This window comes from Phyllobates terribilis, unplaced genomic scaffold, assembly GCF_046119375.1.
Source record: "Phyllobates terribilis strain yellow unplaced genomic scaffold, ASM4611937v1 Scaffold_170__1_contigs__length_4071412, whole genome shotgun sequence".
NCBI lineage: Eukaryota > Metazoa > Chordata > Amphibia > Anura > Dendrobatidae > Phyllobates > Phyllobates terribilis.
In genome coordinates this window covers 1883020-1909191 of record NW_027362930.1, presented here as the reverse complement: position 1 = coordinate 1909191, position 26172 = coordinate 1883020, and the positions used below count along the sequence as shown (strand labels likewise).

Sequence of the window (26172 nt, the reverse complement as noted above, 5' to 3'; positions counted from 1 at the left end):
CAGCTGCTCATTCCACCCCACCCCCCGCCTTAATTGGTTCTCCTCCCTTCCAACGGTGTTGAGGCGGGTGGGAACAGCAGGGGGTGAAGGTGCTGTGTTTAAAGAGGTGGAGTTATGCAGATCTAAAACGCGTGGATTGCAGCAGCAGCAAGCCGAAAAGTGCAGGCATGTAAGGGATCTAGAGGTTGACAACATGTCTTCTTAACGGGAGTCCAGGAGCTCATCTCCACAAATGAACTTTTCAGGATCCTTGGGTGGCTCCGTAGTTTGAAACCAATTCTGGTTATCGCTTCTCGGCCTTTTGGCTAAGATCAAGTGTAGTATCTGTTCTTATCAGTTTAATATCTGATACGTCCCCTATCTGGGGACCATATATTAAATGGATTTTTAGAACAGGGAGATGGAAAAAGAGCTTGCTCTGTCCACTCCACGCATTGACCTGGTATTGCAGTATCTCCAGGACCGGTGCACCCCTTCTTTAATGCAGTTTCTAAAATCAGAAAGAATTGAATTCAATGTTTTTTGTTCATTTTGCTTGTTTGTCGGATTTTGGGATGGACTCTTTGGCTTTGCTTTTCTTCTCCTCATTGGATTTTTCATGTTCAAAGTTGCAGAAGCCAGATTACAAGCTCATTTTGGTTCAACTTCAGCAACTGTGCATTGCATTGCCATGTAATGTGATGCAATGCTATCTTTCTAGCTCTCCCTTTTTACTTCCTTTTGGATAAACAGACATATTAGGCAAGCATTTTGGAGCTTTCACCTAAATAACTACAGGTGGTGAGATAAGCTGCACAATATAATTGACCTTTCAGTATATTGTTGCACACACACCATCTATTTAGCAAATGCCCTTGTTATCAACAGCAGCCTTTTAAACTCACCTGAGCTAACAGGTATGTGCGCTGGTTACTCTGCTGCGCTTAAAATTTCTTTTTTGGTTTGCTACAATGCCTTTTCTGAAACGTTGTCTCCTTCTGCTGGAACACTGACTTCTTTCATTTAATGCCTGCAGACTATAAAAGAGAACCCAACCCAAAAAGTTTGGTTGATTAGTCTGTGGCATTCTGTTAAACTGTTGCTTATGGCGGTCTCTGTGAGCTTCTCAGCGACATTCAGCCAGCCAGGTATCCTGCCTGCAGTAGATGGAATGTGGCAATGGAACGCTGGCTGCGCGTGTCATAATAGGCTCTGAGCCTTTATATACCTGTGCACAGCAGCAGCCACCTTCAGTCTGCTGCTGGACAGCCAGCAGCAGCAGCAGCAGGAGAGGTATGTAATCAGGAGCCCTCCTGCTAAGGGTAGACAGCTGCTCGTTCCACCCCACCCCCCGCCTTAATTGGTTCTCCTCCCTTCCAACGGTGTTGAGGCGGGTGGGAACAGCAGGGGGTGAAGGTGCTGTGTTTAAAGAGGTGGAGTTATGCAGATCTAAAACGCGTGGATTGCAGCAGCAGCAAGCCGAAAAGTGCAGGCATGTAAGGGATCTAGAGGTTGACAACATGTCTTCTTAACGGGAGTCCAGGAGCTCATCTCCACAAATGGACTTTTCAGGATCCTTGGGTGGCTCCGTAGTTTGAAACCAATTCTGGTTATCGCTTCTCGGCCTTTTGGCTAAGATCAAGTGTAGTATCTGTTCTTATCAGTTTAATATCTGATACGTCCCCTATCTGGGGACCATATATTAAATGGATTTTTAGAACAGGGAGATGGAAAAAGAGCTTGCTCTGTCCACTCCACGCATTGACCTGGTATTGCAGTATCTCCAGGATCGGTGCACCCCTTCTTTAATGCAGTTTCTAAAATCAGAAAGAATTGAATTCAATGTTTTTTGTTCATTTTGCTTGTTTGTCGGATTTTGGGATGGACTCTTTGGCTTTGCTTTTCTTCTCCTCATTGGATTTTTCATGTTCAAAGTTGCAGAAGCCAGATTACAAGCTCATTTTGGTTCAACTTCAGCAACTGTGCATTGCATTGCCATGTAATGTGATGCAATGCTATCTTTCTAGCTCTCCCTTTTTACTTCCTTTTGGATAAACAGACATATTAGGCAAGCATTTTGGAGCTTTCACCTAAATAACTACAGGTGGTGAGATAAGCTGCACAATATAATTGACCTTTCAGTATATTGTTGCACACACACCATCTATTTAGCAAATGCCCTTGTTATCAACAGCAGCCTTTTAAACTCACCTGAGCTAACAGGTATGTGCGCTGGTTACTCTGCTGCGCTTAAAATTTCTTTTTTGGTTTGCTACAATGCCTTTTCTGAAACGTTGTCTCCTTCTGCTGGAACACTGACTTCTTTCATTTAATGCCTGCAGACTATAAAAGAGAACCCAACCCAAAAAGTTTGGTTGATTAGTCTGTGGCATTCTGTTAAACTGTTGCTTATGGCGGTCTCTGTGAGCTTCTCAGCGACATTCAGCCAGCCAGGTATCCTGCCTGCAGTAGATGGAATGTGGCAATGGAACGCTGGCTGCGCGTGTCATAATAGGCTCTGAGCCTTTATATACCTGTGCACAGCAGCAGCCACCTTCAGTCTGCTGCTGGACAGCCAGCAGCAGCAGCAGCAGGAGAGGTATGTAATCAGGAGCCCTCCTGCTAAGGGTAGACAGCTGCTCGTTCCACCCCACCCCCCGCCTTAATTGGTTCTCCTCCCTTCCAACGGTGTTGAGGCGGGTGGGAACAGCAGGGGGTGAAGGTGCTGTGTTTAAAGAGGTGGAGTTATGCAGATCTAAAACGCGTGGATTGCAGCAGCAGCAAGCCGAAAAGTGCAGGCATGTAAGGGATCTAGAGGTTGACAACATGTCTTCTTAACGGGAGTCCAGGAGCTCATCTCCACAAATGGACTTTTCAGGATCCTTGGGTGGCTCCGTAGTTTGAAACCAATTCTGGTTATCGCTTCTCGGCCTTTTGGCTAAGATCAAGTGTAGTATCTGTTCTTATCAGTTTAATATCTGATACGTCCCCTATCTGGGGACCATATATTAAATGGATTTTTAGAACAGGGAGATGGAAAAAGAGCTTGCTCTGTCCACTCCACGCATTGACCTGGTATTGCAGTATCTCCAGGACCGGTGCACCCCTTCTTTAATGCAGTTTCTAAAATCAGAAAGAATTGAATTCAATGTTTTTTGTTCATTTTGCTTGTTTGTCGGATTTTGGGATGGACTCTTTGGCTTTGCTTTTCTTCTCCTCATTGGATTTTTCATGTTCAAAGTTGCAGAAGCCAGATTACAAGCTCATTTTGGTTCAACTTCAGCAACTGTGCATTGCATTGCCATGTAATGTGATGCAATGCTATCTTTCTAGCTCTCCCTTTTTACTTCCTTTTGGATAAACAGACATATTAGGCAAGCATTTTGGAGCTTTCACCTAAATAACTACAGGTGGTGAGATAAGCTGCACAATATAATTGACCTTTCAGTATATTGTTGCACACACACCATCTATTTAGCAAATGCCCTTGTTATCAACAGCAGCCTTTTAAACTCACCTGAGCTAACAGGTATGTGCGCTGGTTACTCTGCTGCGCTTAAATTTTCTTTTTTGGTTTGCTACAATGCCTTTTCTGAAACGTTGTCTCCTTCTGCTGGAACACTGACTTCTTTCATTTAATGCCTGCAGACTATAAAAGAGAACCCAACCCAAAAAGTTTGGTTGATTAGTCTGTGGCATTCTGTTAAACTGTTGCTTATGGCGGTCTCTGTGTGCTTCTCAGCGACATTCAGCCAGCCAGGTATCCTGCCTGCAGTAGATGGAATGTGGCAATGGAATGCTGGCTGCGCGTGTCATAATAGGCTCTGAGCCTTTATATACCTGTGCACAGCAGCAGCCACCTTCAGTCTGCTGCTGGACAGCCAGCAGCAGCAGCAGCAGGAGAGGTATGTAATCAGGAGCCCTCCTGCTAAGGGTAGACAGCTGCTCGTTCCACCCCACCCCCCGCCTTAATTGGTTCTCCTCCCTTCCAACGGTGTTGAGGCGGGTGGGAACAGCAGGGGGTGAAGGTGCTGTGTTTAAAGAGGTGGAGTTATGCAGATCTAAAACGCGTGGATTGCAGCAGCAGCAAGCCGAAAAGTGCAGGCATGTAAGGGATCTAGAGGTTGACAACATGTCTTCTTAACGGGAGTCCAGGAGCTCATCTCCACAAATGGACTTTTCAGGATCCTTGGGTGGCTCCGTAGTTTGAAACCAATTCTGGTTATCGCTTCTCGGCCTTTTGGCTAAGATCAAGTGTAGTATCTGTTCTTATCAGTTTAATATCTGATACGTCCCCTATCTGGGGACCATATATTAAATGGATTTTTAGAACAGGGAGATGGAAAAAGAGCTTGCTCTGTCCACTCCACGCATTGACCTGGTATTGCAGTATCTCCAGGACCGGTGCACCCCTTCTTTAAAGCAGTTTCTAAAATCAGAAAGAATTGAATTCAATGTTTTTTGTTCATTTTGCTTGTTTGTCGGATTTTGGGATGGACTCTTTGGCTTTGCTTTTCTTCTCCTCATTGGATTTTTCATGTTCAAAGTTGCAGAAGCCAGATTACAAGCTCATTTTGGTTCAACTTCAGCAACTGTGCATTGCATTGCCATGTAATGTGATGCAATGCTATCTTTCTAGCTCTCCCTTTTTACTTCCTTTTGGATAAACAGACATATTAGGCAAGCATTTTGGAGCTTTCACCTAAATAACTACAGGTGGTGAGATAAGCTGCACAATATAATTGACCTTTCAGTATATTGTTGCACACACACCATCTATTTAGCAAATGCCCTTGTTATCAACAGCAGCCTTTTAAACTCACCTGAGCTAACAGGTATGTGCGCTGGTTACTCTGCTGCGCTTAAAATTTCTTTTTTGGTTTGCTACAATGCCTTTTCTGAAACGTTGTCTCCTTCTGCTGGAACACTGACTTCTTTCATTTAATGCCTGCAGACTATAAAAGAGAACCCAACCCAAAAAGTTTGGTTGATTAGTCTGTGGCATTCTGTTAAACTGTTGCTTATGGCGGTCTCTGTGAGCTTCTCAGCGACATTCAGCCAGCCAGGTATCCTGCCTGCAGTAGATGGAATGTGGCAATGGAACGCTGGCTGCGCGTGTCATAATAGGCTCTGAGCCTTTATATACCTGTGCACAGCAGCAGCCACCTTCAGTCTGCTGCTGGACAGCCAGCAGCAGCAGCAGCAGGAGAGGTATGTAATCAGGAGCCCTCCTGCTAAGGGTAGACAGCTGCTCGTTCCACCCCACCCCCCGCCTTAATTGGTTCTCCTCCCTTCCAACGGTGTTGAGGCGGGTGGGAACAGCAGGGGGTGAAGGTGCTGTGTTTAAAGAGGTGGAGTTATGCAGATCTAAAACGCGTGGATTGCAGCAGCAGCAAGCCGAAAAGTGCAGGCATGTAAGGGATCTAGAGGTTGACAACATGTCTTCTTAACGGGAGTCCAGGAGCTCATCTCCACAAATGGACTTTTCAGGATCCTTGGGTGGCTCCGTAGTTTGAAACCAATTCTGGTTATCGCTTCTCGGCCTTTTGGCTAAGATCAAGTGTAGTATCTGTTCTTATCAGTTTAATATCTGATACGTCCCCTATCTGGGGACCATATATTAAATGGATTTTTAGAACAGGGAGATGGAAAAAGAGCTTGCTCTGTCCACTCCACGCATTGACCTGGTATTGCAGTATCTCCAGGACCGGTGCACCCCTTCTTTAATGCAGTTTCTAAAATCAGAAAGAATTGAATTCAATGTTTTTTGTTCATTTTGCTTGTTTGTCGGATTTTGGGATGGACTCTTTGGCTTTGCTTTTCTTCTCCTCATTGGATTTTTCATGTTCAAAGTTGCAGAAGCCAGATTACAAGCTCATTTTGGTTCAACTTCAGCAACTGTGCATTGCATTGCCATGTAATGTGATGCAATGCTATCTTTCTAGCTCTCCCTTTTTACTTCCTTTTGGATAAACAGACATATTAGGCAAGCATTTTGGAGCTTTCACCTAAATAACTACAGGTGGTGAGATAAGCTGCACAATATAATTGACCTTTCAGTATATTGTTGCACACACACCATCTATTTAGCAAATGCCCTTGTTATCAACAGCAGCCTTTTAAACTCACCTGAGCTAACAGGTATGTGCGCTGGCTACTCTGCTGCGCTTAAAATTTCTTTTTTGGTTTGCTACAATGCCTTTTCTGAAAAGTTGTCTCCTTCTGCTGGAACACTGACTTCTTTCATTTAATGCCTGCAGACTATAAAAGAGAACCCAACCCAAAAAGTTTGGTTGATTAGTCTGTGGCATTCTGTTAAACTGTTGCTTATGGCGGTCTCTGTGAGCTTCTCAGCGACATTCAGCCAGCCAGGTATCCTGCCTGCAGTAGATGGAATGTGGCAATGAAACGCTGGCTGCGCGTGTCATAATAGGCTCTGAGCCTTTATATACCTGTGCACAGCAGCAGCCACCTTCAGTCTGCTGCTGGACAGCCAGCAGCAGCAGCAGCAGGAGAGGTATGTAATCAGGAGCCCTCCTGCTAAGGGTAGACAGCTGCTCGTTCCACCCCACCCCCCGCCTTAATTGGTTCTCCTCCCTTCCAACGGTGTTGAGGCGGGTGGGAACAGCAGGGGGTGAAGGTGCTGTGTTTAAAGAGGTGGAGTTATGCAGATCTAAAACGCGTGGATTGCAGCAGCAGCAAGCCGAAAAGTGCAGGCATGTAAGGGATCTAGAGGTTGACAACATGTCTTCTTAACGGGAGTCCAGGAGCTCATCTCCACAAATGGACTTTTCAGGATCCTTGGGTGGCTCCGTAGTTTGAAACCAATTCTGGTTATCACTTCTCGGCCTTTTGGCTAAGATCAAGTGTAGTATCTGTTCTTATCAGTTTAATATCTGATACGTCCCCTATCTGGGGACCATATATTAAATGGATTTTTAGAACAGGGAGATGGAAAAAGAGCTTGCTCTGTCCACTCCACGCATTGACCTGGTATTGCAGTATCTCCAGGACCGGTGCACCCCTTCTTTAATGCAGTTTCTAAAATCAGAAAGAATTGAATTCAATGTTTTTTGTTCATTTTGCTTGTTTGTCGGATTTTGGGATGGACTCTTTGGCTTTGCTTTTCTTCTCCTCATTGGATTTTTCATGTTCAAAGTTGCAGAAGCCAGATTACAAGCTCATTTTGGTTCAACTTCAGCAACTGTGCATTGCATTGCCATGTAATGTGATGCAATGCTATCTTTCTAGCTCTCCCTTTTTACTTCCTTTTGGATAAACAGACATATTAGGCAAGCATTTTGGAGCTTTCACCTAAATAACTACAGGTGGTGAGATAAGCTGCACAATATAATTGACCTTTCAGTATATTGTTGCACACACACCATCTATTTAGCAAATGCCCTTGTTATCAACAGCAGCCTTTTAAACTCACCTGAGCTAACAGGTATGTGCGCTGGTTACTCTGCTGCGCTTAAAATTTCTTTTTTGGTTTGCTACAATGCCTTTTCTGAAACGTTGTCTCCTTCTGCTGGAACACTGACTTCTTTCATTTAATGCCTGCAGACTATAAAAGAGAACCCAACCCAAAAAGTTTGGTTGATTAGTCTGTGGCATTCTGTTAAACTGTTGCTTATGGCGGTCTCTGTGAGCTTCTCAGCGACATTCAGCCAGCCAGGTATCCTGCCTGCAGTAGATGGAATGTGGCAATGGAACGCTGGCTGCGCGTGTCATAATAGGCTCTGAGCCTTTATATACCTGTGCACAGCAGCAGCCACCTTCAGTCTGCTGCTGGACAGCCAGCAGCAGCAGCAGCAGGAGAGGTATGTAATCAGGAGCCCTCCTGCTAAGGGTAGACAGCTGCTCGTTCCACCCCACCCCCCGCCTTAATTGGTTCTCCTCCCTTCCAACGGTGTTGAGGCGGGTGGGAACAGCAGGGGGTGAAGGTGCTGTGTTTAAAGAGGTGGAGTTATGCAGATCTAAAACGCGTGGATTGCAGCAGCAGCAAGCCAAAAAGTGCAGGCATGTAAGGGATCTACAGGTTGACAACATGTCTTCTTAACGGGAGTCCAGGAGCTCATCTCCACAAATGGACTTTTCAGGATCCTTGGGTGGCTCCGTAGTTTGAAACCAATTCTGGTTATCGCTTCTCGGCCTTTTGGCTAAGATCAAGTGTAGTATCTGTTCTTATCAGTTTAATATCTGATACGTCCCCTATCTGGGGACCATATATTAAATGGATTTTTAGAACAGGGAGATGGAAAAAGAGCTTGCTCTGTCCACTCCACGCATTGACCTGGTATTGCAGTATCTCCAGGACCAGTGCACCCCTTCTTTAATGCAGTTTCTAAAATCAGAAAGAATTGAATTCAATGTTTTTTGTTCATTTTGCTTGTTTGTCGGATTTTGGGATGGACTCTTTGGCTTTGCTTTTCTTCTCCTCATTGGATTTTTCATGTTCAAAGTTGCAGAAGCCAGATTACAAGCTCATTTTGGTTCAACTTCAGCAACTGTGCATTGCATTGCCATGTAATGTGATGCAATGCTATCTTTCTAGCTCTCCCTTTTTACTTCCTTTTGGATAAACAGACATATTAGGCAAGCATTTTGGAGCTTTCACCTAAATAACTACAGGTGGTGAGATAAGCTGCACAATATAATTGACCTTTCAGTATATTGTTGCACACACACCATCTATTTAGCAAATGCCCTTGTTATCAACAGCAGCCTTTTAAACTCACCTGAGCTAACAGGTATGTGCGCTGGTTACTCTGCTGCGCTTAAAATTTCTTTTTTGGTTTGCTACAATGCCTTTTCTGAAACGTTGTCTCCTTCTGCTGGAACACTGACTTCTTTCATTTAATGCCTGCAGACTATAAAAGAGAACCCAACCCAAAAAGTTTGGTTGATTAGTCTGTGGCATTCTGTTAAACTGTTGCTTATGGCGGTCTCTGTGAGCTTCTCAGCGACATTCAGCCAGCCAGGTATCCTGCCTGCAGTAGATGGAATGTGGCAATGGAACGCTGGCTGCGTGTGTCATAATAGGCTCTGAGCCTTTATATACCTGTGCACAGCAGCAGCCACCTTCAGTCTGCTGCTGGACAGCCAGCAGCAGCAGCAGCAGGAGAGGTATGTAATCAGGAGCCCTCCTGCTAAGGGTAGACAGCTGCTCGTTCCACCCCACCCCCCGCCTTAATTGGTTCTCCTCCCTTCCAACGGTGTTGAGGCGGGTGGGAACAGCAGGGGGTGAAGGTGCTGTGTTTAAAGAGGTGGAGTTATGCAGATCTAAAACGCGTGGATTGCAGCAGCAGCAAGCCGAAAAGTGCAGGCATGTAAGGGATCTAGAGGTTGACAACATGTCTTCTTAACGGGAGTCCAGGAGCTCATCTCCACAAATGGACTTTTCAGGATCCTTGGGTGGCTCCGTAGTTTGAAACCAATTCTGGTTATCGCTTCTCGGCCTTTTGGCTAAGATCAAGTGTAGTATCTGTTCTTATCAGTTTAATATCTGATACGTCCCCTATCTGGGGACCATATATTAAATGGATTTTTAGAACAGGGAGATGGAAAAAGAGCTTGCTCTGTCCACTCCACGCATTGACCTGGTATTGCAGTATCTCCAGGACCGGTGCACCCCTTCTTTAATGCAGTTTCTAAAATCAGAAAGAATTGAATTCAATGTTTTTTGTTCATTTTGCTTGTTTGTCGGATTTTGGGATGGACTCTTTGGCTTTGCTTTTCTTCTCCTCATTGGATTTTTCATGTTCAAAGTTGCAGAAGCCAGATTACAAGCTCATTTTGGTTCAACTTCAGCAACTGTGCATTGCATTGCCATGTAATGTGATGCAATGCTATCTTTCTAGCTCTCCCTTTTTACTTCCTTTTGGATAAACAGACATATTAGGCAAGCATTTTGGAGCTTTCACCTAAATAACTACAGGTGGTGAGATAAGCTGCACAATATAATTGACCTTTCAGTATATTGTTGCACACACACCATCTATTTAGCAAATGCCCTTGTTATCAACAGCAGCCTTTTAAACTCACCTGAGCTAACAGGTATGTGCGCTGGTTACTCTGCTGCGCTTAAAATTTCTTTTTTGGTTTGCTACAATGCCTTTTCTGAAACGTTGTCTCCTTCTGCTGGAACACTGACTTCTTTCATTTAATGCCTGCAGACTATAAAAGAGAACCCAACCCAAAAAGTTTGGTTGATTAGTCTGTGGCATTCTGTTAAACTGTTGCTTATGGCGGTCTCTGTGAGCTTCTCAGCGACATTCAGCCAGCCAGGTATCCTGCCTGCAGTAGATGGAATGTGGCAATGGAACGCTGGCTGCGCGTGTCATAATAGGCTCTGAGCCTTTATATACCTGTGCACAGCAGCAGCCACCTTCAGTCTGCTGCTGGACAGCCAGCAGCAGCAGCAGCAGGAGAGGTATGTAATCAGGAGCCCTCCTGCTAAGGGTAGACAGCTGCTCGTTCCACCCCACCCCCCGCCTTAATTGGTTCTCCTCCCTTCCAACGGTGTTGAGGCGGGTGGGAACAGCAGGGGGTGAAGGTGCTGTGTTTAAAGAGGTGGAGTTATGCAGATCTAAAACGCGTGGATTGCAGCAGCAGCAAGCCGAAAAGTGCAGGCATGTAAGGGATCTAGAGGTTGACAACATGTCTTCTTAACGGGAGTCCAGGAGCTCATCTCCACAAATGGACTTTTCAGGATCCTTGGGTGGCTCCGTAGTTTGAAACCAATTCTGGTTATCGCTTCTCGGCCTTTTGGCTAAGATCAAGTGTAGTATCTGTTCTTATCAGTTTAATATCTGATACGTCCCCTATCTGGGGACCATATATTAAATGGATTTTTAGAACAGGGAGATGGAAAAAGAGCTTGCTCTGTCCACTCCACGCATTGACCTGGTATTGCAGTATCTCCAGGACCGGTGCACCCCTTCTTTAATGCAGTTTCTAAAATCAGAAAGAATTGAATTCAATGTTTTTTGTTCATTTTGCTTGTTTGTCGGATTTTGGGATGGACTCTTTGGCTTTGCTTTTCTTCTCCTCATTGGATTTTTCATGTTCAAAGTTGCAGAAGCCAGATTACAAGCTCATTTTGGTTCAACTTCAGCAACTGTGCATTGCATTGCCATGTAATGTGATGCAATGCTATCTTTCTAGCTCTCCCTTTTTACTTCCTTTTGGATAAACAGACATATTAGGCAAGCATTTTGGAGCTTTCACCTAAATAACTACAGGTGGTGAGATAAGCTGCACAATATAATTGACCTTTCAGTATATTGTTGCACACACACCATCTATTTAGCAAATGCCCTTGTTATCAACAGCAGCCTTTTAAACTCACCTGAGCTAACAGGTATGTGCGCTGGTTACTCTGCTGCGCTTAAAATTTATTTTTTGGTTTGCTACAATGCCTTTTCTGAAACGTTGTCTCCTTCTGCTGGAACACTGACTTCTTTCATTTAATGCCTGCAGACTATAAAAGAGAACCCAACCCAAAAAGTTTGGTTGATTAGTCTGTGGCATTCTGTTAAACTGTTGCTTATGGCGGTCTCTGTGAGCTTCTCAGCGACATTCAGCCAGCCAGGTATCCTGCCTGCAGTAGATGGAATGTGGCAATGGAACGCTGGCTGCGCGTGTCATAATAGGCTCTGAGCCTTTATATACCTGTGCACAGCAGCAGCCACCTTCAGTCTGCTGCTGGACAGCCAGCAGCAGCAGCAGCAGCAGGAGAGGTATGTAATCAGGAGCCCTCCTGCTAAGGGTAGACAGCTGCTCGTTCCACCCCACCCCCCGCCTTAATTGGTTCTCCTCCCTTCCAACGGTGTTGAGGCGGGTGGGAACAGCAGGGGGTGAAGGTGCTGTGTTTAAAGAGGTGGAGTTATGCAGATCTAAAACGCGTGGATTGCAGCAGCAGCAAGCCGAAAAGTGCAGGCATGTAAGGGATCTAGAGGTTGACAACATGTCTTCTTAACGGGAGTCCAGGAGCTCATCTCCACAAATGGACTTTTCAGGATCCTTGGGTGGCTCCGTAGTTTGAAACCAATTCTGGTTATCGCTTCTCGGCCTTTTGGCTAAGATCAAGTGTAGTATCTGTTCTTATCAGTTTAATATCTGATACGTCCCCTATCTGGGGACCATATATTAAATGGATTTTTAGAACAGGGAGATGGAAAAAGAGCTTGCTCTGTCCACTCCACGCATTGACCTGGTATTGCAGTATCTCCAGGACCGGTGCACCCCTTCTTTAATGCAGTTTCTAAAATCAGAAAGAATTGAATTCAATGTTTTTTGTTCATTTTGCTTGTTTGTCGGATTTTGGGATGGACTCTTTGGCTTTGCTTTTCTTCTCCTCATTGGATTTTTCATGTTCAAAGTTGCAGAAGCCAGATTACAAGCTCATTTTGGTTCAACTTCAGCAACTGTGCATTGCATTGCCATGTAATGTGATGCAATGCTATCTTTCTAGCTCTCCCTTTTTACTTCCTTTTGGATAAACAGACATATTAGGCAAGCATTTTGGAGCTTTCACCTAAATAACTACAGGTGGTGAGATAAGCTGCACAATATAATTGACCTTTCAGTATATTGTTGCACACACACCATCTATTTAGCAAATGCCCTTGTTATCAACAGCAGCCTTTTAAACTCACCTGAGCTAACAGGTATGTGCGCTGGTTACTCTGCTGCGCTTAAAATTTCTTTTTTGGTTTGCTACAATGCCTTTTCTGAAACGTTGTCTCCTTCTGCTGGAACACTGACTTCTTTCATTTAATGCCTGCAGACTATAAAAGAGAACCCAACCCAAAAAGTTTGGTTGATTAGTCTGTGGCATTCTGTTAAACTGTTGCTTATGGCGGTCTCTGTGAGCTTCTCAGCGACATTCAGCCAGCCAGGTATCCTGCCTGCAGTAGATGGAATGTGGCAATGGAACGCTGGCTGCGCGTGTCATAATAGGCTCTGAGCCTTTATATACCTGTGCACAGCAGCAGCCACCTTCAGTCTGCTGCTGGACAGCCAGCAGCAGCAGCAGCAGGAGAGGTATGTAATCAGGAGCCCTCCTGCTAAGGGTAGACAGCTGCTCGTTCCACCCCACCCCCCGCCTTAATTGGTTCTCCTCCCTTCCAACGGTGTTGAGGCGGGTGGGAACAGCAGGGGGTGAAGGTGCTGTGTTTAAAGAGGTGGAGTTATGCAGATCTAAAACGCGTGGATTGCAGCAGCAGCAAGCCGAAAAGTGCAGGCATGTAAGGGATCTAGAGGTTGACAACATGTCTTCTTAACGGGAGTCCAGGAGCTCATCTCCACAAATGGACTTTTCAGGATCCTTGGGTGGCTCCGTAGTTTGAAACCAATTCTGGTTATCGCTTCTCGGCCTTTTGGCTAAGATCAAGTGTAGTATCTGTTCTTATCAGTTTAATATCTGATACGTCCCCTATCTGGGGACCATATATTAAATGGATTTTTAGAACAGGGAGATGGAAAAAGAGCTTGCTCTGTCCACTCCACGCATTGACCTGGTATTGCAGTATCTCCAGGACCGGTGCACCCCTTCTTTAATGCAGTTTCTAAAATCAGAAAGAATTGAATTCAATGTTTTTTGTTCATTTTGCTTGTTTGTCGGATTTTGGGATGGACTCTTTGGCTTTGCTTTTCTTCTCCTCATTGGATTTTTCATGTTCAAAGTTGCAGAAGCCAGATTACAAGCTCATTTTGGTTCAACTTCAGCAACTGTGCATTGCATTGCCATGTAATGTGATGCAATGCTATATTTCTAGCTCTCCCTTTTTACTTCCTTTTGGATAAACAGACATATTAGGCAAGCATTTTGGAGCTTTTACCTAAATAACTACAGGTGGTGAGATAAGCTGCACAATATAATTGACCTTTCAGTATATTGTTGCACACACACCATCTATTTAGCAAATGCCCTTGTTATCAATAGCAGCCTTTTAAACTCACCTGAGCTAACAGGTATGTGCGCTGGTTACTCTGCTGCGCTTAAAATTTCTTTTTTGGTTTGCTACAATGCCTTTTCTGAAACGTTGTCTCCTTCTGCTGGAACACTGACTTCTTTCATTTAATGCCTGCAGACTATAAAAGAGAACCCAACCCAAAAAGTTTGGTTGATTAGTCTGTGGCATTCTGTTAAACTGTTGCTTATGGCGGTCTCTGTGAGCTTCTCAGCGACATTCAGCCAGCCAGGTATCCTGCCTGCAGTAGATGGAATGTGGCAATGGAACGCTGGCTGCGCGTGTCATAATAGGCTCTGAGCCTTTATATACCTGTGCACAGCAGCAGCCACCTTCAGTCTGCTGCTGGACAGCCAGCAGCAGCAGCAGCAGGAGAGGTATGTAATCAGGAGCCCTCCTGCTAAGGGTAGACAGCTGCTCGTTCCACCCCACCCCCCGCCTTAATTGGTTCTCCTCCCTTCCAACGGTGTTGAGGCGGGTGGGAACAGCAGGGGGTGAAGGTGCTGTGTTTAAAGAGGTGGAGTTATGCAGATCTAAAACGCGTGGATTGCAGCAGCAGCAAGCCGAAAAGTGCAGGCATGTAAGGGATCTAGAGGTTGACAACATGTCTTCTTAACGGGAGTCCAGGAGCTCATCTCCACAAATGGACTTTTCCTGATCCTTGGGTGGCTCCGTAGTTTGAAACCAATTCTGGTTATCGCTTCTCGGCCTTTTGGCTAAGATCAAGTGTAGTATCTGTTCTTATCAGTTTAATATCTGATACGTCCCCTATCTGGGGACCATATATTAAATGGATTTTTAGAACAGGGAGATGGAAAAAGAGCTTGCTCTGTCCACTCCACGCATTGACCTGGTATTGCAGTATCTCCAGGACCGGTGCACCCCTTCTTTAATGCAGTTTCTAAAATCAGAAAGAATTGAATTCAATGTTTTTTGTTCATTTTGCTTGTTTGTCGGATTTTGGGATGGACTCTTTGGCTTTGCTTTTCTTCTCCTCATTGGATTTTTCATGTTCAAAGTTGCAGAAGCCAGATTACAAGCTCATTTTGGTTCAACTTCAGCAACTGTGCATTGCATTGCCATGTAATGTGATGCAATGCTATATTTCTAGCTCTCCCTTTTTACTTCCTTTTGGATAAACAGACATATTAGGCAAGCATTTTGGAGCTTTTACCTAAATAACTACAGGTGGTGAGATAAGCTGCACAATATAATTGACCTTTCAGTATATTGTTGCACACACACTATCTATTTAGCAAATGCCCTTGTTATCAACAGCAGCCTTTTAAACTCACCTGAGCTAACAGGTATGTGCGCTGGTTACTCTGCTGCGCTTAAAATTTCTTTTTTGGTTTGCTACAATGCCTTTTCTGAAACGTTGTCTCCTTCTGCTGGAACACTGACTTCTTTCATTTAATGCCTGCAGACTATAAAAGAGAACCCAACCCAAAAAGTTTGGTTGATTAGTCTGTGGCATTCTGTTAAACTGTTGCTTATGGCGGTCTCTGTGAGCTTCTCAGCGACATTCAGCCAGCCAGGTATCCTGCCTGCAGTAGATGGAATGTGGCAATGGAACGCTGGCTGCGCGTGTCATAATAGGCTCTGAGCCTTTATATACCTGTGCACAGCAGCAGCCACCTTCAGTCTGCTGCTGGACAGCCAGCAGCAGCAGCAGCAGGAGAGGTATGTAATCAGGAGCCCTCCTGCTAAGGGTAGACAGCTGCTCGTTCCACCCCACCCCCCGCCTTAATTGGTTCTCCTCCCTTCCAACGGTGTTGAGGCGGGTGGGAACAGCAGGGGGTGAAGGTGCTGTGTTTAAAGAGGTGGAGTTATGCAGTTCTAAAACGCGTGGATTGCAGCAGCAGCAAGCCGAAAAGTGCAGGCATGTAAGGGATCTAGAGGTTGACAACATGTCTTCTTAACGGGAGTCCAGGAGCTCATCTCCACAAATGGACTTTTCCTGATCCTTGGGTGGCTCCGTAGTTTGAAACCAATTCTGGTTATCGCTTCTCGGCCTTTTGGCTAAGATCAAGTGTAGTATCTGTTCTTATCAGTTTAATATCTGATACGTCCCCTATCTGGGGACCATATATTAAATGGATTTTTAGAACAGGGAGATGGAAAAAGAGCTTGCTCTGTCCACTCCACGCATTGACCTGGTATTGCAGTATCTCCAGGACCGGTGCACCCCTTCTTTAATGCAGTTTCTAAAATCAGAAAGAATTGAATTCAATGTTTTTTGTTCATTTTGCTTGTTTGTCGGATTTTGGGATGGACTCTTTGGCTTTGCTTTTCTTCTCCTCATTGGATTTTTCATGTTCAAAGTTGCAGAAGCCAGATTACAAGCTCATTTTGGTTCAACTTCAGCAACTGTGCATTGCATTGCCATGTAATGTGATGCAATGCTATCTTTCTAGCTCTCCCTTTTTACTTCCTTTTGGATAAACAGACATATTAGGCAAGCATTTTGGAGCTTTCACCTAAATAACTACAGGTGGTGAGATAAGCTGCACAATATAATTGACCTTTCAGTATATTGTTGCACACACACCATCTATTTAGCAAATGCCCTTGTTATCAACAGCAGCCTTTTAAACTCACCTGAGCTAACAGGTATGTGCGCTGGTTACTCTGCTGCGCTTAAAATTTCTTTTTTGGTTTGCTACAATGCCTTTTCTGAAACGTTGTCTCCTTCTGCTGGAACACTGACTTCTTTCATTTAATGCCTGCAGACTATAAAAGAGAACCCAACCCAAAAAGTTTGGTTGATTAGTCTGTGGCATTCTGTTAAACTGTTGCTTATGGCGGTCTCTGTGAGCTTCTCAGCGACATTCAGCCAGCCAGGTATCCTGCCTGCAGTAGATGGAATGTGGCAATGGAACGCTGGCTGCGCGTGTCATAATAGGCTCTGAGCCTTTATATACCTGTGCACAGCAGCAGCCACCTTCAGTCTGCTGCTGGACAGCCAGCAGCAGCAGCAGCAGGAGAGGTATGTAATCAGGAGCCCTCCTGCTAAGGGTAGACAGCTGCTCGTTCCACCCCACCCCCCGCCTTAATTGGTTCTCCTCCCTTCCAACGGTGTTGAGGCGGGTGGGAACAGCAGGGGGTGAAGGTGCTGTGTTTAAAGAGGTGGAGTTATGCAGATCTAAAACGCGTGGATTGCAGCAGCAGCAAGCCGAAAAGTGCAGGCATGTAAGGGATCTAGAGGTTGACAACATGTCTTCTTAACGGGAGTCCAGGAGCTCATCTCCACAAATGGACTTTTCAGGATCCTTGGGTGGCTCCGTAGTTTGAAACCAATTCTGGTTATCGCTTCTCGGCCTTTTGGCTAAGATCAAGTGTAGTATCTGTTCTTATCAGTTTAATATCTGATACGTCCCCTATCTGGGGACCATATATTAAATGGATTTTTAGAACAGGGAGATGGAAAAAGAGCTTGCTCTGTCCACTCCACGCATTGACCTGGTATTGCAGTATCTCCAGGACCGGTGCACCCCTTCTTTAATGCAGTTTCTAAAATCAGAAAGAATTGAATTCAATGTTTTTTGTTCATTTTGCTTGTTTGTCGGATTTTGGGATGGACTCTTTGGCTTTGCTTTTCTTCTCCTCATTGGATTTTTCATGTTCAAAGTTGCAGAAGCCAGATTACAAGCTCATTTTGGTTCAACTTCAGCAACTGTGCATTGCATTGCCATGTAATGTGATGCAATGCTATCTTTCTAGCTCTCCCTTTTTACTTCCTTTTGGATAAACAGACATATTAGGCAAGCATTTTGGAGCTTTCACCTAAATAACTACAGGTGGTGAGATAAGCTGCACAATATAATTGACCTTTCAGTATATTGTTGCACACACACCATCTATTTAGCAAATGCCCTTGTTATCAACAGCAGCCTTTTAAACTCACCTGAGCTAACAGGTATGTGCGCTGGTTACTCTGCTGCGCTTAAAATTTCTTTTTTGGTTTGCTACAATGCCTTTTCTGAAACGTTGTCTCCTTCTGCTGGAACACTGACTTCTTTCATTTAATGCCTGCAGACTATAAAAGAGAACCCAACCCAAAAAGTTTGGTTGATTAGTCTGTGGCATTCTGTTAAACTGTTGCTTATGGCGGTCTCTGTGAGCTTCTCAGCGACATTCAGCCAGCCAGGTATCCTGCCTGCAGTAGATGGAATGTGGCAATGGAACGCTGGCTGCGCGTGTCATAATAGGCTCTGAGCCTTTATATACCTGTGCACAGCAGCAGCCACCTTCAGTCTGCTGCTGGACAGCCAGCAGCAGCAGCAGCAGGAGAGGTATGTAATCAGGAGCCCTCCTGCTAAGGGTAGACAGCTGCTCGTTCCACCCCACCCCCCGCCTTAATTGGTTCTCCTCCCTTCCAACGGTGTTGAGGCGGGTGGGAACAGCAGGGGGTGAAGGTGCTGTGTTTAAAGAGGTGGAGTTATGCAGATCTAAAACGCGTGGATTGCAGCAGCAGCAAGCCGAAAAGTGCAGGCATGTAAGGGATCTAGAGGTTGACAACATGTCTTCTTAACGGGAGTCCAGGAGCTCATCTCCACAAATGGACTTTTCAGGATCCTTGGGTGGCTCCGTAGTTTGAAACCAATTCTGGTTATCGCTTCTCGGCCTTTTGGCTAAGATCAAGTGTAGTATCTGTTCTTATCAGTTTAATATCTGATACGTCCCCTATCTGGGGACCATATATTAAATGGATTTTTAGAACAGGGAGATGGAAAAAGAGCTTGCTCTGTCCACTCCACGCATTGACCTGGTATTGCAGTATCTCCAGGACCGGTGCACCCCTTCTTTAATGCAGTTTCTAAAATCAGAAAGAATTGAATTCAATGTTTTTTGTTCATTTTGCTTGTTTGTCGGATTTTGGGATGGACTCTTTGGCTTTGCTTTTCTTCTCCTCATTGGATTTTTCATGTTCAAAGTTGCAGAAGCCAGATTACAAGCTCATTTTGGTTCAACTTCAGCAACTGTGCATTGCATTGCCATGTAATGTGATGCAATGCTATATTTCTAGCTCTCCCTTTTTACTTCCTTTTGGATAAACAGACATATTAGGCAAGCATTTTGGAGCTTTTACCTAAATAACTACAGGTGGTGAGATAAGCTGCACAATATAATTGACCTTTCAGTATATTGTTGCACACACACCATCTATTTAGCAAATGCCCTTGTTATCAACAGCAGCCTTTTAAACTCACCTGAGCTAACAGGTATGTGCGCTGGTTACTCTGCTGCGCTTAAAATTTCTTTTTTGGTTTGCTACAATGCCTTTTCTGAAACGTTGTCTCCTTCTGCTGGAACACTGACTTCTTTCATTTAATGCCTGCAGACTATAAAAGAGAACCCAACCCAAAAAGTTTGGTTGATTAGTCTGTGGCATTCTGTTAAACTGTTGCTTATGGCGGTCTCTGTGAGCTTCTCAGCGACATTCAGCCAGCCAGGTATCCTGCCTGCAGTAGATGGAATGTGGCAATGGAACGCTGGCTGCGCGTGTCATAATAGGCTCTGAGCCTTTATATACCTGTGCACAGCAGCAGCCACCTTCAGTCTGCTGCTGGACAGCCAGCAGCAGCAGCAGCAGGAGAGGTATGTAATCAGGAGCCCTCCTGCTAAGGGTAGACAGCTGCTCGTTCCACCCCACCCCCCGCCTTAATTGGTTCTCCTCCCTTCCAACGGTGTTGAGGCGGGTGGGAACAGCAGGGGGTGAAGGTGCTGTGTTTAAAGAGGTGGAGTTATGCAGTTCTAAAACGCGTGGATTGCAGCAGCAGCAAGCCGAAAAGTGCAGGCATGTAAGGGATCTAGAGGTTGACAACATGTCTTCTTAACGGGAGTCCAGGAGCTCATCTCCACAAATGGACTTTTCCTGATCCTTGGGTGGCTCCGTAGTTTGAAACCAATTCTGGTTATCGCTTCTCGGCCTTTTGGCTAAGATCAAGTGTAGTATCTGTTCTTATCAGTTTAATATCTGATACGTCCCCTATCTGGGGACCATATATTAAATGGATTTTTAGAACAGGGAGATGGAAAAAGAGCTTGCTCTGTCCACTCCACGCATTGACCTGGTATTGCAGTATCTCCAGGACCGGTGCACCCCTTCTTTAATGCAGTTTCTAAAATCAGAAAGAATTGAATTCAATGTTTTTTGTTCATTTTGCTTGTTTGTCGGATTTTGGGATGGACTCTTTGGCTTTGCTTTTCTTCTCCTCATTGGATTTTTCATGTTCAAAGTTGCAGAAGCCAGATTACAAGCTCATTTTGGTTCAACTTCAGCAACTGTGCATTGCATTGCCATGTAATGTGATGCAATGCTATCTTTCTAGCTCTCCCTTTTTACTTCCTTTTGGATAAACAGACATATTAGGCAAGCATTTTGGAGCTTTCACCTAAATAACTACAGGTGGTGAGATAAGCTGCACAATATAATTGACCTTTCAGTATATTGTTGCACACACACCATCTATTTAGCAAATGCCCTTGTTATCAACAGCAGCCTTTTAAACTCACCTGAGCTAACAGGTATGTGCGCTGGTTACTCTGCTGCGCTTAAAATTTCTTTTTTGGTTTGCTACAATGCCTTTTCTGAAACGTTGTCTCCTTCTGCTGGAACACTGACTTCTTTCATTTAATGCCTGCAGACTATAAAAGAGAACCCAACCCAAAAAGTTTGGTTGATTAGTCTGTGGCATTCTGTTAAACTGTTGCTTATGGCGGTCTCTGTGAGCTTCTCAGCGACATTCAGCCAGCCAGGTATCCTGCCTGCAGTAGATGGAATGTGGCAATGGAACGCTGGCTGCGCGTGTCATAATAGGCTCTGAGCCTTTATATACCTGTGCACAGCAGCAGCCACCTTCAGTCTGCTGCTGGACAGCCAGCAGCAGCAGCAGCAGGAGAGGTATGTAATCAGGAGCCCTCCTGCTAAGGGTAGACAGCTGCTCGTTCCACCCCACCCCCCGCCTTAATTGGTTCTCCTCCCTTCCAACGGTGTTGAGGCGGGTGGGAACAGCAGGGGGTGAAGGTGCTGTGTTTAAAGAGGTGGAGTTATGCAGATCTAAAACGCGTGGATTGCAGCAGCAGCAAGCCGAAAAGTGCAGGCATGTAAGGGATCTAGAGGTTGACAACATGTCTTCTTAACGGGAGTCCAGGAGCTCATCTCCACAAATGGACTTTTCAGGATCCTTGGGTGGCTCCGTAGTTTGAAACCAATTCTGGTTATCGCTTCTCGGCCTTTTGGCTAAGATCAAGTGTAGTATCTGTTCTTATCAGTTTAATATCTGATACGTCCCCTATCTGGGGACCATATATTAAATGGATTTTTAGAACAGGGAGATGGAAAAAGAGCTTGCTCTGTCCACTCCACGCATTGACCTGGTATTGCAGTATCTCCAGGACCGGTGCACCCCTTCTTTAATGCAGTTTCTAAAATCAGAAAGAATTGAATTCAATGTTTTTTGTTCATTTTGCTTGTTTGTCGGATTTTGGGATGGACTCTTTGGCTTTGCTTTTCTTCTCCTCATTGGATTTTTCATGTTCAAAGTTGCAGAAGCCAGATTACAAGCTCATTTTGGTTCAACTTCAGCAACTGTGCATTGCATTGCCATGTAATGTGATGCAATGCTATCTTTCTAGCTCTCCCTTTTTACTTCCTTTTGGATAAACAGACATATTAGGCAAGCATTTTGGAGCTTTCACCTAAATAACTACAGGTGGTGAGATAAGCTGCACAATATAATTGACCTTTCAGTATATTGTTGCACACACACCATCTATTTAGCAAATGCCCTTGTTATCAACAGCAGCCTTTTAAACTCACCTGAGCTAACAGGTATGTGCGCTGGTTACTCTGCTGCGCTTAAAATTTCTTTTTTGGTTTGCTACAATGCCTTTTCTGAAACGTTGTCTCCTTCTGCTGGAACACTGACTTCTTTCATTTAATGCCTGCAGACTATAAAAGAGAACCCAACCCAAAAAGTTTGGTTGATTAGTCTGTGGCATTCTGTTAAACTGTTGCTTATGGCGGTCTCTGTGAGCTTCTCAGCGACATTCAGCCAGCCAGGTATCCTGCCTGCAGTAGATGGAATGTGGCAATGGAACGCTGGCTGCGCGTGTCATAATAGGCTCTGAGCCTTTATATACCTGTGCACAGCAGCAGCCACCTTCAGTCTGCTGCTGGACAGCCAGCAGCAGCAGCAGCAGGAGAGGTATGTAATCAGGAGCCCTCCTGCTAAGGGTAGACAGCTGCTCGTTCCACCCCACCCCCCGCCTTAATTGGTTCTCCTCCCTTCCAATGGTGTTGAGGCGGGTGGGAACAGCAGGGGGTGAAGGTGCTGTGTTTAAAGAGGTGGAGTTATGCAGATCTAAAACGCGTGGATTGCAGCAGCAGCAAGCCGAAAAGTGCAGGCATGTAAGGGATCTAGAGGTTGACAACATGTCTTCTTAACGGGAGTCCAGGAGCTCATCTCCACAAATGGACTTTTCAGGATCCTTGGGTGGCTCCGTAGTTTGAAACCAATTCTGGTTATCGCTTCTCGGCCTTTTGGCTAAGATCAAGTGTAGTATCTGTTCTTATCAGTTTAATATCTGATACGTCCCCTATCTGGGGACCATATATTAAATGGATTTTTAGAACAGGGAGATGGAAAAAGAGCTTGCTCTGTCCACTCCACGCATTGACCTGGTATTGCAGTATCTCCAGGACCGGTGCACCCCTTCTTTAATGCAGTTTCTAAAATCAGAAAGAATTGAATTCAATGTTTTTTGTTCATTTTGCTTGTTTGTCGGATTTTGGGATGGACTCTTTGGCTTTGCTTTTCTTCTCCTCATTGGATTTTTCATGTTCAAAGTTGCAGAAGCCAGATTACAAGCTCATTTTGTTTCAACTTCAGCAACTGTGCATTGCATTGCCATGTAATGTGATGCAATGCTATCTTTCTAGCTCTCCCTTTTTACTTCCTTTTGGATAAACAGACATATTAGGCAAGCATTTTGGAGCTTTCACCTAAATAACTACAGGTGGTGAGATAAGCTGCACAATATAATTGACCTTTCAGTATATTGTTGCACACACACCATCTATTTAGCAAATGCCCTTGTTATCAACAGCAGCCTTTTAAACTCACCTGAGCTAACAGGTATGTGCGCTGGTTACTCTGCTGCGCTTAAAATTTCTTTTTTGGTTTGCTACAATGCCTTTTCTGAAACGTTGTCTCCCTCTGCTGGAACACTGACTTCTTTCATTTAATGCCTGCAGACTATAAAAGAGAACCCAACCCAAAAAGTTTGGTTGATTAGTCTGTGGCATTCTGTTAAACTGTTGCTTATGGCGGTCTCTGTGAGCTTCTCAGCGACATTCAGCCAGCCAGGTATCCTGCCTGCAGTAGATGGAATGTGGCAATGGAACGCTGGCTGCGCGTGTCATAATAGGCTCTGAGCCTTTATATACCTGTGCACAGCAGCAGCCACCTTCAGTCTGCTGCTGGACAGCCAGCAGCAGCAGCAGCAGGAGAGGTATGTAATCAGGAGCCCTCCTGCTAAGGGTAGACAGCTGCTCGTTCCACCCCACCCCCCGCCTTAATTGGTTCTCCTCCCTTCCAACGGTGTTGAGGCGGGTGGGAACAGCAGGGGGTGAAGGTGCTGTGTTTAAAGAGGTGGAGTTATGCAGATCTAAAACGCGTGGATTGCAGCAGCAGCAAGCCGAAAAGTGCAGGCATGTAAGGGATCTAGAGGTTGACAACATGTCTTCTTAACGGGAGTCCAGGAGCTCATCTCCACAAATGGACTTTTCAGGATCCTTGGGTGGCTCCGTAGTTTGAAACCAATTCTGGTTATCGCTTCTCGGCCTTTTGGCTAAGATCAAGTGTAGTATCTGTTCTTATCAGTTTAATATCTGATACGTCCCCTATCTGGGGACCATATATTAAATGGATTTTTAGAACAGGGAGATGGAAAAAGAGCTTGCTCTGTCCACTCCACGCATTGACCTGGTATTGCAGTATCTCCAGGACCGGTGCACCCCTTCTTTAATGCAGTTTCTAAAATCAGAAAGAATTGAATTCAATGTTTTTTGTTCATTTTGCTTGTTTGTCGGATTTTGGGATGGACTCTTTGGCTTTGCTTTTCTTCTCCTCATTGGATTTTTCATGTTCAAAGTTGCAGAAGCCAGATTACAAGCTCATTTTGGTTCAACTTCAGCAACTGTGCATTGCATTGCCATGTAATGTGATGCAGTGCTATCTTTCTAGCTCTCCCTTTTTGCTTCCTTTTGGATAAACAGACATATTAGGCAAGCATTTTGGAGCTTTCACCTAAATAACTACAGGTGGTGAGATAAGCTGCACAATATAATTGACCTTTCAGTATATTGTTGCACACACACCATCTATTTAGCAAATGCCCTTGTTATCAACAGCAGCCTTTTAAACTCACCTGAGCTAACAGGTATGTGCGCTGGTTACTCTGCTGCGCTTAAAATTTCTTTTTTGGTTTGCTACAATGCCTTTTCTGAAACGTTGTCTCCTTCTGCTGGAACACTGACTTCTTTCATTTAATGCCTGCAGACTATAAAAGAGAACCCAACCCAAAAAGTTTGGTTGATTAGTCTGTGGCATTCTGTTAAACTGTTGCTTATGGCGGTCTCTGTGAGCTTCTCAGCGACATTCAGCCAGCCAGGTATCCTGCCTGCAGTAGATGGAATGTGGCAATGGAACGCTGGCTGCGCGTGTCATAATAGGCTCTGAGCCTTTATATACCTGTGCACAGCAGCAGCCACCTTCAGTCTGCTGCTGGACAGCCAGCAGCAGCAGCAGCAGGAGAGGTATGTAATCAGGAGCCCTCCTGCTAAGGGTAGACAGCTGCTCGTTCCACCCCACCCCCCGCCTTAATTGGTTCTCCTCCCTTCCAACGGTGTTGAGGCGGGTGGGAACAGCAGGGGGTGAAGGTGCTGTGTTTAAAGAGGTGGAGTTATGCAGATCTAAAACGCGTGGATTGCAGCAGCAGCAAGCCGAAAAGTGCAGGCATGTAAGGGATCTAGAGGTTGACAACATGTCTTCTTAACGGGAGTCCAGGAGCTCATCTCCACAAATGGACTTTTCAGGATCCTTGGGTGGCTCCGTAGTTTGAAACCAATTCTGGTTATCGCTTCTCGGCCTTTTGGCTAAGATCAAGTGTAGTATCTGTTCTTATCAGTTTAATATCTGATACGTCCCCTATCTGGGGACCATATATTAAATGGATTTTTAGAACAGGGAGATGGAAAAAGAGCTTGCTCTGTCCACTCCACGCATTGACCTGGTATTGCAGTATCTCCAGGACCGGTGCACCCCTTCTTTAATGCAGTTTCTAAAATCAGAAAGAATTGAATTCAATGTTTTTTGTTCATTTTGCTTGTTTGTCGGATTTTGGGATGGACTCTTTGGCTTTGCTTTTCTTCTCCTCATTGGATTTTTCATGTTCAAAGTTGCAGAAGCCAGATTACAAGCTCATTTTGGTTCAACTTCAGCAACTGTGCATTGCATTGCCATGTAATGTGATGCAATGCTATCTTTCAAGCTCTCCCTTTTTACTTCCTTTTGGATAAACAGACATATTAGGCAAGCATTTTGGAGCTTTCACCTAAATAACTACAGGTGGTGAGATAAGCTGCACAATATAATTGACCTTTCAGTATATTGTTGCACACACACCATCTATTTAGCAAATGCCCTTGTTATCAACAGCAGCCTTTTAAACTCACCTGAGCTAACAGGTATGTGCGCTGGTTACTCTGCTGCGCTTAAAATTTCTTTTTTGGTTTGCTACAATGCCTTTTCTGAAACGTTGTCTCCTTCTGCTGGAACACTGACTTCTTTCATTTAATGCCTGCAGACTATAAAAGAGAACCCAACCCAAAAAGTTTGGTTGATTAGTCTGTGGCATTCTGTTAAACTGTTGCTTATGGCGGTCTCTGTGAGCTTCAAAGCGACATTCAGCCAGCCAGGTATCCTGCCTGCAGTAGATGGAATGTGGCAATGGAACGCTGGCTGCGCGTGTCATAATAGGCTCTGAGCCTTTATATACCTGTGCACAGCAGCAGCCACCTTCAGTCTGCTGCTGGACAGCCAGCAGCAGCAGCAGCAGGAGAGGTATGTAATCAGGAGCCCTCCTGCTAAGGGTAGACAGCTGCTCGTTCCACCCCACCCCCCGCCTTAATTGGTTCTCCTCCCTT

General features: G+C 44.9%; 20 non-coding genes across 20 annotated transcripts; all 20 read left to right on the top strand.

The window, feature by feature from the left end:
* Positions 1–285: 285 nt before the first annotated feature.
* On the top strand, positions 286–476 carry LOC141211236 (U2 spliceosomal RNA). The gene has a single exon (XR_012281217.1). It is a non-coding gene; the product is annotated as a U2 spliceosomal RNA (small nuclear RNA).
* A 1115-nt stretch (positions 477–1591) lies between these two features.
* Positions 1592–1782, top strand: LOC141211924 (U2 spliceosomal RNA). The gene has a single exon (XR_012281746.1). It is a non-coding gene; the product is annotated as a U2 spliceosomal RNA (small nuclear RNA).
* Positions 1783–2897: 1115 nt separating this feature from the next.
* Positions 2898–3088, top strand: LOC141211235 (U2 spliceosomal RNA). Its single transcript, XR_012281216.1, has one exon. It is a non-coding gene; the product is annotated as a U2 spliceosomal RNA (small nuclear RNA).
* A 1115-nt stretch (positions 3089–4203) lies between these two features.
* Positions 4204–4394, top strand: LOC141211234 (U2 spliceosomal RNA). Its single transcript, XR_012281215.1, has one exon. It is a non-coding gene; the product is annotated as a U2 spliceosomal RNA (small nuclear RNA).
* A 1115-nt stretch (positions 4395–5509) lies between these two features.
* LOC141211233 (U2 spliceosomal RNA) lies at positions 5510–5700 on the top strand. The gene has a single exon (XR_012281214.1). It is a non-coding gene; the product is annotated as a U2 spliceosomal RNA (small nuclear RNA).
* Positions 5701–6815: 1115 nt separating this feature from the next.
* On the top strand, positions 6816–7006 carry LOC141211433 (U2 spliceosomal RNA). The gene has a single exon (XR_012281407.1). It is a non-coding gene; the product is annotated as a U2 spliceosomal RNA (small nuclear RNA).
* A 1115-nt stretch (positions 7007–8121) lies between these two features.
* On the top strand, positions 8122–8312 carry LOC141211513 (U2 spliceosomal RNA). The gene has a single exon (XR_012281486.1). It is a non-coding gene; the product is annotated as a U2 spliceosomal RNA (small nuclear RNA).
* Positions 8313–9427: 1115 nt separating this feature from the next.
* Positions 9428–9618, top strand: LOC141211231 (U2 spliceosomal RNA). The gene has a single exon (XR_012281212.1). It is a non-coding gene; the product is annotated as a U2 spliceosomal RNA (small nuclear RNA).
* A 1115-nt stretch (positions 9619–10733) lies between these two features.
* On the top strand, positions 10734–10924 carry LOC141211230 (U2 spliceosomal RNA). The gene has a single exon (XR_012281211.1). It is a non-coding gene; the product is annotated as a U2 spliceosomal RNA (small nuclear RNA).
* Positions 10925–12042: 1118 nt separating this feature from the next.
* On the top strand, positions 12043–12233 carry LOC141211229 (U2 spliceosomal RNA). The gene has a single exon (XR_012281210.1). It is a non-coding gene; the product is annotated as a U2 spliceosomal RNA (small nuclear RNA).
* A 1115-nt stretch (positions 12234–13348) lies between these two features.
* On the top strand, positions 13349–13539 carry LOC141211228 (U2 spliceosomal RNA). Its single transcript, XR_012281209.1, has one exon. It is a non-coding gene; the product is annotated as a U2 spliceosomal RNA (small nuclear RNA).
* A 1115-nt stretch (positions 13540–14654) lies between these two features.
* Positions 14655–14845, top strand: LOC141211227 (U2 spliceosomal RNA). Its single transcript, XR_012281208.1, has one exon. It is a non-coding gene; the product is annotated as a U2 spliceosomal RNA (small nuclear RNA).
* A 1115-nt stretch (positions 14846–15960) lies between these two features.
* On the top strand, positions 15961–16151 carry LOC141211226 (U2 spliceosomal RNA). Its single transcript, XR_012281207.1, has one exon. It is a non-coding gene; the product is annotated as a U2 spliceosomal RNA (small nuclear RNA).
* A 1115-nt stretch (positions 16152–17266) lies between these two features.
* LOC141211225 (U2 spliceosomal RNA) lies at positions 17267–17457 on the top strand. Its single transcript, XR_012281206.1, has one exon. It is a non-coding gene; the product is annotated as a U2 spliceosomal RNA (small nuclear RNA).
* Positions 17458–18572: 1115 nt separating this feature from the next.
* Positions 18573–18763, top strand: LOC141211224 (U2 spliceosomal RNA). The gene has a single exon (XR_012281205.1). It is a non-coding gene; the product is annotated as a U2 spliceosomal RNA (small nuclear RNA).
* Positions 18764–19878: 1115 nt separating this feature from the next.
* On the top strand, positions 19879–20069 carry LOC141211223 (U2 spliceosomal RNA). Its single transcript, XR_012281204.1, has one exon. It is a non-coding gene; the product is annotated as a U2 spliceosomal RNA (small nuclear RNA).
* A 1115-nt stretch (positions 20070–21184) lies between these two features.
* LOC141211222 (U2 spliceosomal RNA) lies at positions 21185–21375 on the top strand. Its single transcript, XR_012281203.1, has one exon. It is a non-coding gene; the product is annotated as a U2 spliceosomal RNA (small nuclear RNA).
* Positions 21376–22490: 1115 nt separating this feature from the next.
* LOC141211220 (U2 spliceosomal RNA) lies at positions 22491–22681 on the top strand. The gene has a single exon (XR_012281201.1). It is a non-coding gene; the product is annotated as a U2 spliceosomal RNA (small nuclear RNA).
* A 1115-nt stretch (positions 22682–23796) lies between these two features.
* Positions 23797–23987, top strand: LOC141211219 (U2 spliceosomal RNA). The gene has a single exon (XR_012281200.1). It is a non-coding gene; the product is annotated as a U2 spliceosomal RNA (small nuclear RNA).
* Positions 23988–25102: 1115 nt separating this feature from the next.
* LOC141211218 (U2 spliceosomal RNA) lies at positions 25103–25293 on the top strand. Its single transcript, XR_012281199.1, has one exon. It is a non-coding gene; the product is annotated as a U2 spliceosomal RNA (small nuclear RNA).
* Positions 25294–26172: the final 879 nt, after the last annotated feature.